Source organism: Electrophorus electricus, chromosome 14 (genome assembly GCF_013358815.1).
Source record: "Electrophorus electricus isolate fEleEle1 chromosome 14, fEleEle1.pri, whole genome shotgun sequence".
Lineage (NCBI taxonomy): Eukaryota > Metazoa > Chordata > Actinopteri > Gymnotiformes > Gymnotidae > Electrophorus > Electrophorus electricus.
In genome coordinates, this window is record NC_049548.1 from 5689452 (window position 1) to 5702500 (window position 13049).

Sequence of the window (13049 nt, forward strand, 5' to 3'; positions counted from 1 at the left end):
CTTGATGCACGGGATCTTGTGCAGCTGGCTGCTGCCTGCATTCCTGTTAAGGGCAGACATGAAGACAGTAGCCGGCGCAGTGGAATCGCAGGGAGTCCTGCCCAGTGGAACATCATTTATTTCACATTAGTAATGCCTGTATGGACATCCAGCCTGTGCAGAATGAAAGGAAGAACACCATTTCACTTCTGTCAGATCTCCAGACGGACCCTATTACAGTGAAAATTTCTCGTGCCCTCTTTGTGCTCCGGTCTTCTTCCTGCCTCCCATTCCCGAGGCCCCCCGGTCAGCTGCAGGAGAGGGGATAACGTCGGTGGCCTGAGCGCGCGAAGCAGCGCTGGACCATCCCCTCGCCGCCTGGAGGATGTGGAGGAATTCTTAAACAGCACGTCCTCGCCCTCGTTAGCCCGGCTGGCGTCTCGTGACAGGGGCGGGCTCTGCTCTTGCCGTTAGGCTGGCGTGCCAGGCCAAGCCAGGACGCGCTGCCAGCCTGGCCGTGCCCCCAGCTGGTGCCCTCGCACCCTGGCTGCTGCCCTGAGGCAAGCAGGGGGATGTCACGCGTCGGACCCAATTAGAATCACACACGCACGCACGTGTGCCACTGCTGCTTATCTACTCACGTTACTTCCTCGTAGCCCCTTCTACTCCCAGCCTCTGTTTCTCCTGTTTTGGTAGAGGGTGGTGTGCTGTTTTTCAGTGGCCAGTTTTTGCAACCGATACCGTCTACGCACAGAAATATGTCGCAAGATGACTCTTGTGCCTTCTAAGCTCTGTTTAGCGTTCACACAAGACGTTTTACATTAACCACAAGAAACACTCCCGTTGTAAACGGAGCCCCATTGTTATCCTGGACATTTTTCTGTGTTCTAAATGTAACAATAATATGGAAACAATGTGGAAATAATAGAAATAATTTCTTCACTATACTATTGCCTCAAATCTCTCTAAACTGTACAGAAATTAAAGAGAGGAATTAAAAGACCTGTTTACAACACACACATCATGGTAGGTATAGCTAAAAACCCACAGTATGCCTTTGTGTGTGTGTGTGTGTGTGTGTGTGTGTGTGTGTGTGTGTGTGTGTGTGTGTGTGTGTGTGTGTGTGTGTGGCTACCGTGGCTGCCCAGCCATGTCCGGCAGCAGAACAATGTGTGGCCGTGGTGGGCTGCGGTCCGGCGATCGTCGCGGCTCCTGACAGACAGCCCTTTGTCAGCCACTGTTCCAGGCAGCCTGTGGCCCTGGTACTGCGCTCTGTTTGGGAGGCTGCTGTCAGTCCATAAACAGCACACTATCGTTAACAACAGTGCCTTTGTCCTCTGCGGACTCACAGCTGTTCACCCCCACAGATATGTGTGTGTGTTCACCCCCACAGATATGTGTGTGTTGGTGTGTCTGCTTGCGCTGTTGCTTTCTCATAGCCCGCTGTTGTTTCATTCAATAGAGACATGCATATTGTACCTATTGTGATACTCTAAGGCGTTCACTCGCCCAGAACGCAGATTTTTGTTGTGTGGGAATCTTTTTTTTTGTGTGTGTGTGTGTGTGTGTGTGTGTGTGTGTGTGTGTGTGTGTGTGTGTGTGTGTGTGTGTGTGTGTGTGTGTGTGTGTGTGTGTAAAGCTCATTTTAAATGAATGAATGTCAGTAATCAATGGATTAATAAATGGAATTAATAATGCTGATCAGGAGTGTATGGCATGGAAAGATCGGCACTATGGCAAAAATATATCACAGTACTTCAAGACATTTTCACCATGCATAATCCATTTCGCCATGCGTTTCACTGTTTTTCTGAGGTTATCTAACAAGTAATGGAACAGTAATTGAGCCAGTCCTAGAAGTACAAACATTTAAGTAAGGCTATGAGAAACTATAAGCATTGTGATTTTCTTTTATTTAGTGCTTTCACAAAAAAAAAAAAACCTAGCAGGAGGACATATCAAACAGCTTGTAAAAAAATATAAATAAATAAATAACAGTTAACAGGCGATCAAGAATCTAATCGTCTGTAGGCTAAATATTTTTTCATGAATCAGTAATCTGCAAGCACGGCGTCCATCCATTAAGCATAAGCACGGCGTGCAACATGACAGCGTTTCCTGCGATGATGATGCCGCGCCTTCATACTGTTCCCTAATGCCGAGCATGTGCTTTCTTTGGTGGTGTCAGTGTGGCATGAAGGATTTTGTGAAGTGCGAGAGAGTTGCTGCAGGCATCATTTTAAAGCAAAGAGGGCAGGTGAAGCCACAAACATCAACGACATATCGCCATAGTGACACACTCCCGAACGCTCGCAGGGTTCTGCCAACTGTTCCAGCACGACGTGTATGCCAGTAACTATCTGTGTAGAGTTCCATTAAAAACAAACAAAAAAAAAGAAGCGCAGATGAAATATTGCAAGCCATCTGTTAATAAATTCCTCAAAGGAGAGGTGTGTGGATGCTGCTGCTGGTTCTGGTGCAGTTCTGTTCACCAGCACTGTGTCGGCGTATTCATGGCTTGGCTGGCCTTCTCACTGAGCGTCCTCTGCATTAGAGTCATGAACGCAGCAGACCACGGGGGTCCCACACGGATCCAAATCCACTCTGCCTGTCACTCACGCTGAGGTCACATTCCATCATGCTGACTAGAGAGAGCCTGTGTGTGTGTGTGTGTGTGTTTTTGCACACACATGTACGTTGGTGTGTTGAACGGCTGAGAGCAGGCCGCTGTGTGCATAGCTCACCTCCTCACACTCCTTCTGCCCACTGATCTAAACAACATTAAGGATGAGGAGAGATGGGCTCTGTGAGGTGGCATGCATTATTCATGGATGAGTGAGAGGTATCCAGGCTGTGTTATTACCCCACACCGTGGCTCGCCGCTTTGGTACGGCTGCCCACCCTCCAACCCATGGGGAGCTGCTCCCAAATAACACCTACGACCAGCTCTGCTCGCCTGCTGCCACCAGCCAACTTAAAAAAAAAACACAAGCAAATTGTTTTGTTCAACGGCGACCATGACAATGTCTAACACTTGGTAATAGATTAAAAACGCAAGTGGAGAAGAAAGCCAAGGCAGAAGACAAAAGAGAGAGAAGGCAGACAGGGATTTGAAAAGGACAGCCACAGAGTTGACAATTGAGGTATAATATTGTGTCCTTTATGAATAATTAATTTGAAGGCACCAGGGCCCTCAGAAGTTAGATTAAATTAGTTCTGCCGTGTCTAAAAAGTTAGATATGCTTCATTAGTGGATGAGATGGCAGGGAGGTTGGTAAGACTGCGCAGGAGGCTGCAGGCTATTCAGGAGTGAGGAGTCGCTGCTTGTTGTACAGCGTCACTTATTACATGCCAGCTTGCATCGTGTGTGACTGATGGTCACTGTGCTGCTAGTTCCACCATTTGGCTGCGTTTAAAGCCAGTCATATCGTCCCCCAGCTGACTGTTGTGTCGCACCATGTTTCTACAGTCGGGGAAATTAAGTGCTGGTTTAAGTCTCCAAAGGAATGGAAAGTTACAGGAAACTCACCATCAAGGGTGTTGGACTCGGTCACAGAACTGGAAAATATCTATTTATAAGTATTTAATGTTGATAAAAAAAAAAAAATTTAAAAACAATTTTTGAAAATATTTTTTCCCTTTTTTTATACTTCCTTAGTTAATTTCTTATGGATAGTAATTCTGAAGTTTGATCTTGTGCTATGCATACATATTCCACACGCAGTGCTGTGTGTGTGTGTGTGTGTGTGTGTGTGTGTGTGTGTGTGTGTGTGTGTGTGTGTGTGTTGTGTGTGTCATATATATATATATATATATATATATATATATATATAATAAAATGTGCACACACACACACACAGTGGTTATGTTCTTAATTTGCAGAATTCCTTTTGATTGCCTTTTGTTAACTTTACTGACTTTTAAAGTGGGAACTATCATTGGCACAGGTGTTGATTTCTCATCCTCATATGTGGACTCCTGTTCTGTTGTACCTGAACACCATTTGGCAGTGAATAATAATCATATCTCATTTGTCAAACGAGTCACAATGTAAGTGTCATTAGTTTATTGTGAAGAGGCATTAGGCAGTGTCCACCCAGCACGAGTGTCGGGAGAGGTCCGCTTAATTGTGCGCTTCATTTTCATGGACACTTGAGGGTGCTCTGTGGGGGAGAAAAACCATCTTGTTCACTTGTTCGGCCATTATACCAGATATCAAAGGAGGCGAAAGGGAAAGTGGGCAATATGCCCCAGGGAACAATGGAAAATGTTATACTCCTGCATCGAGAAAAGCTCAACGCTGTTATTATAAGTTAAAGTCCCTTTATTTTCCATACTTAGTGGAAGTAAGTAAAAAAAAAAAACAACAACTTTCAGCTTTGTGTGTTTTTGGGCATCCTAGTGCATACGTAGCTTTTGGAAAGCTGAATGATTAGCACTTGTTCCTGAGCAGCGGTTCGGCACCCCGGCTTTAGATGTCCACTCTGACCTGTTCTACCAGAACGCTGCAAGCACACGTACTCTGGCCTGCAGCAGGGCCCACAGCTCGGACGCTACGTTGCGTATTCTCACAGTGGCCGCTGACAATAATCTCTCTTCATCAGGCCGGCCGTGCTCATTGGTAAATGAAGCGCATGATGCGTTACCCTTTTGTGAGTTGCCTCCATGCCTCATCTCCCCCTTATAATAGCATTATTATTTGGCTTTCACTGGAGATGGGAAGTGTGTTGGTATTAACCCGGAGAAAGAGACAAACTCGTGTTGTGGGTGGGTACAAAGCTGCTGTGTTCTGGCAGTCGTAAGTCCAGCCCCCGGATTGCCATGGAAACAAACAAACAAAAAAATAAATGCGGACACCTTAGAATTGAAAACAATGTATAAAAGATGGAGACCATCAAGACCATCCAGAGAGCAGAGGAAGGGCATTTTCCTGACCTAGAGGACCAGTGGAGGAACCAGTCCATCCTTTGACCTGCGAAAAGAAGTCAAATATGAAATATTGTCATTTCCTCGTACATTATACTGTATAATTATGTTTGTCTTATCTTTAAAGCTCTAAGCTTTACTTATCCCATTTTTAAGACTGAATTTGTAAGGCCTTCTTTTCAAGCATCCAAATTTGTAATGACTTCTTTTCAGTAAGAGGGGCCATTTTGCTCCATGCTCCACTTAGGCTGATTGGTAAACATGTTCAACCAGACCATTCCCCCAGTGTTGGGAGACGAATCCTTTGCTCATGAGTATTAATGAATTCAAAGTTGGAGTTTGGAGAATCTTTAAGTGTTGGGAACTGTCAGAACGTGTCAGTGCTGCGACTCTCTAACAGCGCAGTGCAGCACGCCGCTGCTTGCATCCCATTCAGACTCATGTTTGATGTCTTGCTTTCACGCCCTCCGTTTCCGCTTTAACTAAATTACCGCAGACAGTCCTATTTCCCTGGAGAATGTTTGTTTGTTTTGAGAGTATACATATTTTACATATCATTGGCATGCCACTGATGCATTTAGCAAGATATAAATGGAGAGAGGGAATCATTTTTGCTGATTTTTCACTCGTTTTGACTGGATTAGGACTGCCTTTGTGAGCATAATGAGAGAACTCTGGAGATTTTATTAATTTATTTATGTAATTATATATTTATTTACTTCTTTTTTTTTGAGAGAGAGAGAGAGAGAGAGAATACTTTTTATTGGCTTTTAAAATACAATGATCCCACTGAGGGTCTCAGCGAGATTAGCCCATGTTCTGACTCCTCAGCTGATCGCTGTTCATAAACACCAGTAGCCAAGTCAAGCAGCTGTATGTTTAAACGTGTTCATTAGATCCCAGTGTCGTCCTGTACTAGTGCAGCTGTTAGGGCTATGCACTGGTCCTCACGCAGAAGACGAGAGCAGGGGAAGACGTAGGTCTGAAGTGAATGGACCAGTATACAGGATTCCTGAAGAGTGAAAAGCTGAAGACTTCCCCACCCCCACCCCACACAGTGGTCTTGCTGAGCCCCTCAGACATCAGATACGGTCTCTTATCACAGTGCATCAGAGGCTGTACAGATAAGAGCCTGCAGACGAAAAGTAAATCTGATTTCATTTCAGATGTTGCTTTATGCATTGGCTGTTGCTCTGGCCAAACACCCTGGATGCCTTAATGGTTGACGAGAACTCCAACCCCTCTGTTAATTTTGCACGGTTGTGTGATATGGGAGTCGTGAGCCAGTGAATAATCTTTAGTATGCAATATTTTGAAGAATCTTGCACAAGGTTGTAAAATTCAGAGTGTTGTCAGTTTTAATAAGACGGCCTTTATCAGAAAAGAATACCATGAAGCCAGCTGAGTGGTTTTCATTCACTATGATTTATATAGCTCCCATCTGGAAGGATTAGAGCTATAAACTGAAATTAACCAGCTCGGTCAGATCCAGCAGCGCTTCCTGCTTCAGCTTGGGCAGTTATTGACTGGTTACACCGCTCATGTCTGATATGGCTGATATGGCTGGTTCGCACCTCCCTATAAACAGCTCGGCATTAGGAATTAAGTTCACTGCATACAGAAGTAAAGTAGCTACTGCTTTTTATTAGTGTGCTCAGAGATGAAGGCCTTATTTCTGAGTTTAGATGTGTAATGCAAGATAACTCTTCAAGTACGGCTGAGGACACTTCTAATGTTCTTCGTTGTAGGGCACCGGAGAAAGCAGGGTGGCTAAAGCAGCACTCAAATTAGCGTGTTAGTTTGATTATTAAACAGAAAAACCCCCACAACACTACAATCAGTAGGTGTTGAAATGTGCTAAATTCCCATTGCACTTTCACAGGGCGCCGCTGTCAACACGTGCAAATGAGGGTGACGGCGTGTCCGTTTTGACAAATATAATTAAGGTGTTTCAATTTGGAGTCCTGCAGCACGCAGGACTGCAGGGTTCCCTCAGGTCTTTACTAATTGTGAAGATAGCTTTTAAGCTCTGAATGTGGTTTGGTTTTTTTTGTTTTGTTCATGTCTTATTGGATAATGAACTGTTATAAAGTGTTAGATTTCTGTATCGTCTGTGGCCAAGGGTTTTTTTTTTTTTTTATGAGATAGGCAGGGAAGAACAGCCTGAGGTATGGTGTTGTACAGATAATTAAGAGGCGAAATTTGTGTTTGCTGCTTTGATCTGCCTGTCAACTTTCTGATTAGAGATGCTAAAGGCTTTAATCAACAGTAATGGGATTATTAATGCTGCTTATCTGTTTAAAAGACGGTAGAAGAACATCATCGACTTTCCCTTCCAGTTTACTCACTGCTTCTGCACTGTGTGTAGTTACTTGATGCCTGGGAAATAATGTATGATTAGGAGGACCAGGGCTGATTTTGAGGGCAGATCCCTGTCAAGGCCATCTGTCCTCTAAACTCATCTCCTCTCTCTGCCTCTTTCCTTCTCTCTTTCTCACTCATTGTGTCTCTCTTTTGTTTCAGTGGGGTTTTTTATCAGCTGTGAAGATTGCTACAGTTTGATTTCACTGTTCTTATGCACGTTTGTGTGGATTAAACTCAGAGGAGTGTATTCTGTATTCATGTTGTATTTGATGAGGCTTCTTTTCATCTGAGTCTGTGACATTGTCAGCAAAAGAATGCCGACTTCGTGGCCCAAGTACTCTGATGTGATCCTGTTGGGTGACAAAGATTCATGGAACTACATATGAAGTAGATGCAGTTACATTCTTCTGATCTCTTTTGATGACCAGGCTTGTACAGACCAGCATGGAGTAACTCTTACAAAGCTAAATAATAAATAATATTTCTGCTCACAGCCAGAAAAGCAAGCAGAGAAATGTAGTGAAACATGCATCAATATTAATGTAGTGGGTTGACAGTGCATGTGGGTTTTAATTGCATTCGGTCACGTTTGGTGCACTTTTCCCATCAGCACAGCCCTAATGTGCAAGTACAAATCATTTCCTGTACAGAAGGTATCAAATTAATGAATGTGGTCCATTGGATGGAGGACAAGGAATGACCCACGCTGGTACAGTGGATGTATGACTGTCCAACGGCCCATGAAAACTGTGGCCGTTTAATGAGGAACCTGAAACCACCGTTCTGCACCTGAGGCAATCACGTCCAGCTCTAGTCTATTAGTTTTCATTTGGATGCTTCAGTAATGCTGGTTGATTAAGTCTTAACAGTTTGCAGAAGGGAAAAGCCGCCTCCCTGCTAACCTCCCTCCCTCTGTCTGTAAAAAGTGTTACTGTCCTTCAGGTATGTGGCACTGGGCTGCACGTGTGTGTGGTTGCCAGGTGGCAGCAGTGTGCCCAGGTCTCCGTGTGGTGACCTAGTGATGCCTAGAGCCCATTTCGCCACGCTCGGTTCACCACGCAAGGCCGCAGTGCCACTGGTCTGGCTGCATCCTGGAGCCTTTGGCAGGCCCGGTGGACGTGGTTGGGTCTCTTCAGGAAGTCGGCGCCCTGTTGTACCACCTGTGCTCGGTGTCTGTGGACCCGGTGAGGTTCTCACAGAACCTGGAGTTGAGGACCCTCTCTTTGGCCGATGTGCCAATGTGAAGAGGGGAGTGGCCTGTAATGGTCCGTCTGCTTTCTCCTAAAGCCACCAGAAAGTTTGTTAGTAAGCAGGTTGGCTTTCTGCTAGTAAACCGGTTCATTATTGGATGACACTTCCTGTACTGCGCAGCCAGTAATAACGGAACTTCTGAACGACCCTGTGGCGTTATCCTTGTTAGCGTTTGACTTTGGCCTGGTTATGTCCATCTGTACATGCATGCATTCTTGTGGCTGCGATTGATTCATCAGCATCAGAGCCGCTCTTTGGCATGCTACCGCCTCTCATCCGTCTTCATCGGGGCGGGCCGGGGGGCCGCGCGGCTCTGTCAATAGCAGTGAGCTTATTACCCGGCCGGCCAGGGGGCTAAAGGCAGAGGGCAGAAGTCTTCATCTCCTTCCTCCTTCCTCCCACTTAAACAAATGGTTCTATTACCACACACTCCCACTGCTGTGGTCATTCATACCCATTAAACCTGTGTCATATCACCCGGAGGAGTGTCCACCAATTGTCAGTAATCGGGCCTTCAAAAGAGCGGGCGGGCACCGCGTGTTGAGATGGGAGGAGAGGGAGAGAGTGTGTGATGAATGGGAAAAGTTGACTGGCTAATAAAGATTTGTCTTAATCAGATATGATTTGTCCGAACAGGAGTGTGGCAGGGTCAGGGCCAAGGCTATGAATAAAACAGTGCCCAGCCAAGTGAAGAAAGTCCGGAGAAATGAGGCCTGATTACCCACCGCTCGCTCTCACACACGGGCCCCTGTCCTTTCTCTCTCTCTCTCTCTCTCTCTCTCTCTCTCTCTCTCTCTCTCTCTCTCTCTCTCTCTCTCTCTCTGTCTGTTTCTGTCTGTTTCTTCCACTCTCTGGCTTTTTCTTTGTGTTCTCTATTATGCTCTTTGCATTCTTTCCCTGGTCCTCATCTTTCTCTCAGCATTGTCTTTACGTTTGCGCTGCTCATGCTTTTTTGCCCTACATTTTGGATGCTCAGATTGGGGTCACAAACAACATGGTGACTGCAATTTCTGCATCTTTTTTAAACAATACATGAGCACAAAGCTCTGATTAATCTGTCAATAGCATACTGTCACCAGATAGAGGAAAAGCTCACCAACCAAAAGGCAAAGTGTGTGTGTGTGTGTGTGAGAGAGAGAGAGTGTGAGAGAGCGGATCAGCTTTCTGCCAAGCCCACCTTTACTCTTCCCCTGGGCGGTTTTTCTCTCGTTTGGCTGTCTTTGGATTGTGTCCAGCTAGAAGTTTGTGTGGTAACCTTCAAAAAAGTGTCTGCAGCTCTATAATAAAGAGCAGAGCAGAGCCAGGGAGTGAGCCTGTGTCAGGGCTTGTAGCCTTTCAGCTCTGGGGACAGAGAGGGCTTCAGACAACTCAGAGAGGACTCTCACTCAAACAGCTGCTGTAAAATTGATGATGTGTCCAATTATATGTGTCCACCGAGGGACGGCTGGCCGGATGGAGGGATGAGGCAGCGAAGAGGTGGCGGCTCGCTCTTCCCAGGTGCACTCTCCCTCTCTCCCTGCTGCCACCGGCAGGCAGGAAAAGAGGGATGAAAAACGAGTGACATTCAGACCTCCGGGATGTCCAGAGTGATTTGATCCATCCACAGGCAAGGGACTCGGAAGGCAGGCAGACCTGGCCAGGCGCTCCAACAGTGGACTGGACAGGAAGACGCGTGGCCCAGCAGACAGGCGGCCGGCCGGAACGACAGGTGACGAGGCGGAGAGATAGCAACGTGACAGAAGCGTGAGGCTGTTAGGCACCGAGTAAGACTAGCTGGGAAAGAGCGGCGCGGTGTGTCTGACTCCTCCTGTCTCCAGGCGACTTCAGAATCGGGCTCAAAATCCATTTCTAATAAAATAAAGATCTTTTTGTTTGAGTGTGGTGGCTCCTCTTTAAGTGGTGGTCAGTAAGCCGATTAAGACCCGGAATTAAGCGCAGTCCGTCGGTAACGATGCTGCTGTTCTAGATTGGAGTAATGGGCTTGTTAAACGGACCTCAGGGATGCAGCTCTTTAGCCGGAGCGAGGATGTGGAAACGCTCCACAGCAGGTCATTTAAATTGTTAATAGGGCCTTAAACACGAGAGGAATATTTTTTATCATCATGAGCAACAAGTCATGATCGTGGGCAGACGGGTTTTTTTTTCCCTTTTTCTCTCTCCCTCCTCTTTTTAACAGCTACTCTCTGAGTTCACGAAATGTCACGGTCTTCATTTAATTGTGTGATGATTAATTAGCAGTTCATTAAATATGTCTGAACTGAGAAAAGAAGGAGTCCTGAAAGTATTCCCAGGCTGCGGTGCACATTCTGACGGGCTGGACTCTTCTGCCGCTGCTCGCCTGCCGCACTTGCGTCGGGTCCTGTGCGGCGACTTTGATTCCACATATGCGCCGCGTTCCTGCTGCGCAAGTCCAGTTGGGGTTCATTTGCAGCGGGCTTGGTTGCAGGGGGACGGCTCCGGACGGCTGGGCCCGGCGTACTGGCCAGCAGGAGGAGCGGCATCTCAGGCCTCCGGAGCAGCAGGAAGGGAGGGGATGTCCTCTCTCATCCTCCTCAATGCCTCTGTTTGTTTTGCTCCAGCCAAAGAGCAGCGTCTGCCTGCCCGTGCCGCCAGGCCCTAGCCCGCCCTACGGAGCTCTCATTACGCGCACACACACACACACACACACACACACACACACACACACACCGTGAGAGAGAGAGAGAGAGAGAGAGAGAGAGAGAGAGAGAGAGAGAAAACGATGGCTACAGTGAGACATATAGACCCAGACAAACAGATAATCAGAGAAACTAAAAAGAGCGGCTAGTTGCCAAGTGGTGGCCTGGACCAGTTTCCCGCTCCCGTGGGACATGGTGTGTACACTGCTAATTGTCCACTAGAGAACTGGTGCTGAAAGCCAAGGGAGGAGTGGTGGTGTTGCTCTTAATAGGAACATCAATTTGTGGTCCCGTAACTAAAGGAAATATTTATGTTCTAAGCTCTGTGCAGGGGAGACTGAAACGGGAGTCATTAATGTGTTTTACAGTGTTTCAACCACAGGGGCACTACAGCGTGGCGAGATCACTTTCACACCATCGATTTCATATGTGCACACATCTGAGTGCCTAGCTAATACAACTGCTTCGAATCCTGTTTGTAGTTGCCAAAGTTTATACAGCATATAACAGAGTTAAATGGATGTATTCACACTGGTTAAATTATTAATTCATATCAGTTAATTGTAGTTCAAGTTGCTTGATTAACTTTGTCCATTTTTTTTTCTCAGTTTCTACAAATTAATTTCCCTTCCTTCAGCTTTCATTATTGTGACACGTAGCTCACACAAGTGTGGACAATTGCAGTTAAAGGTTATGAAGGAGCATTTGACCCTGGAGGAGGGACCTTGACTCTCCTTCTCTCAGGGTCAGTGTTGGCAGTAGAAAGTGGTAGTCAGAATGAAGCAGCTCCAATTTTCAAGTGCACTAACGTTATTGAATTTCGGCGCTCTCGGCGTACTCTGCTCTGCAAGGACTTTGTGTGTGTGTGTGTGTGTGTGTGTGTGTGTGTGTGTGTGTGTGTGAGAGCGCGCGCGCGGTCTCATTCCGTCACTTGTGTGTTTGTGGGCCGGCGCTGACAGAATGATTCGGTTTGCTCCTTGCCTTCTTCCAGCTGTCTGTCTCATCCATCATGTGTAGTGCTGTCTGAATGGGAGGCTGCGCTCTTCATGCAGTGCGTTGTCAGAGAATAGGCTGCATTGTTTCCACCCCCCTGGGTCACGCTCATTTGTTTTAAGGCCCTCTCCCTCGGACAGAGACTGATAGCGGTGCTTAATTTTCCTTACAGAAGATTTCCACCCCTCCACCACATCTGTTTGTCTGTGCCTTGTTGGCTGGCTGCTGTTATGATTGTTATTAATATTGCTCCTCACTCTTTTAATCTGCCCTATCGGTCATATATCTGTCTGACTGCTCTATCTAATCTGGGTATCCTTCAATCTGTCTCCGCCCTGATTAGAAATTAATGAAGGTGGGGACACGTTTGCGTAGTCACTGGCCTTCAATTCGACAACATGTCTCTTTCCCCTAAGCCCAACACACCCACCCACCCACACACACACAATCTCTGGGTGTTGGGGGGGGGGGGGGGGGGGGTTTCAGAGCTGCCAGATGCGGCCCATTTTGTGACGTTCCCCGAGCAGGAACGCAGCATGCCGGCTCTTTGAGTGCTGCACCTGTGTAATGTAATCCAGCCATGAGTGCGTTGTTTACTCACGATTGTTTGGTGCATTTGAAATGCTCACTTTGATCCATGCAAAGACTCCTCACTCCTTCCCTCCCCGCCAACCCTTCCTCCCATCCACACTGCTAATGTGGTGTGTAGTGATGGGTTTTGGGCGAGAAGGATGTGGGGGTGCAGTGTGTTTTTGTTTATTGTTTTCTTTGACCCATGGGACAGGCACATGACAGTGACCATTGAAGAGCTTGTCAGATGCCTTGTTTCTGCATGTTCACTAAGTGTGTGTAAATGGATTTGGATGGGTGACAGACGAG

General features: G+C 46.6%; 1 protein-coding gene across 4 annotated transcripts in view; it reads left to right on the plus strand.

The window, feature by feature from the left end:
- The window catches only part of vti1a (vesicle transport through interaction with t-SNAREs 1A), a 103257-nt gene that overhangs the window by 52817 nt on the left and 37391 nt on the right, over nt 1–13049 (plus strand). The gene's annotated exons all lie outside the window — the stretch shown is intronic.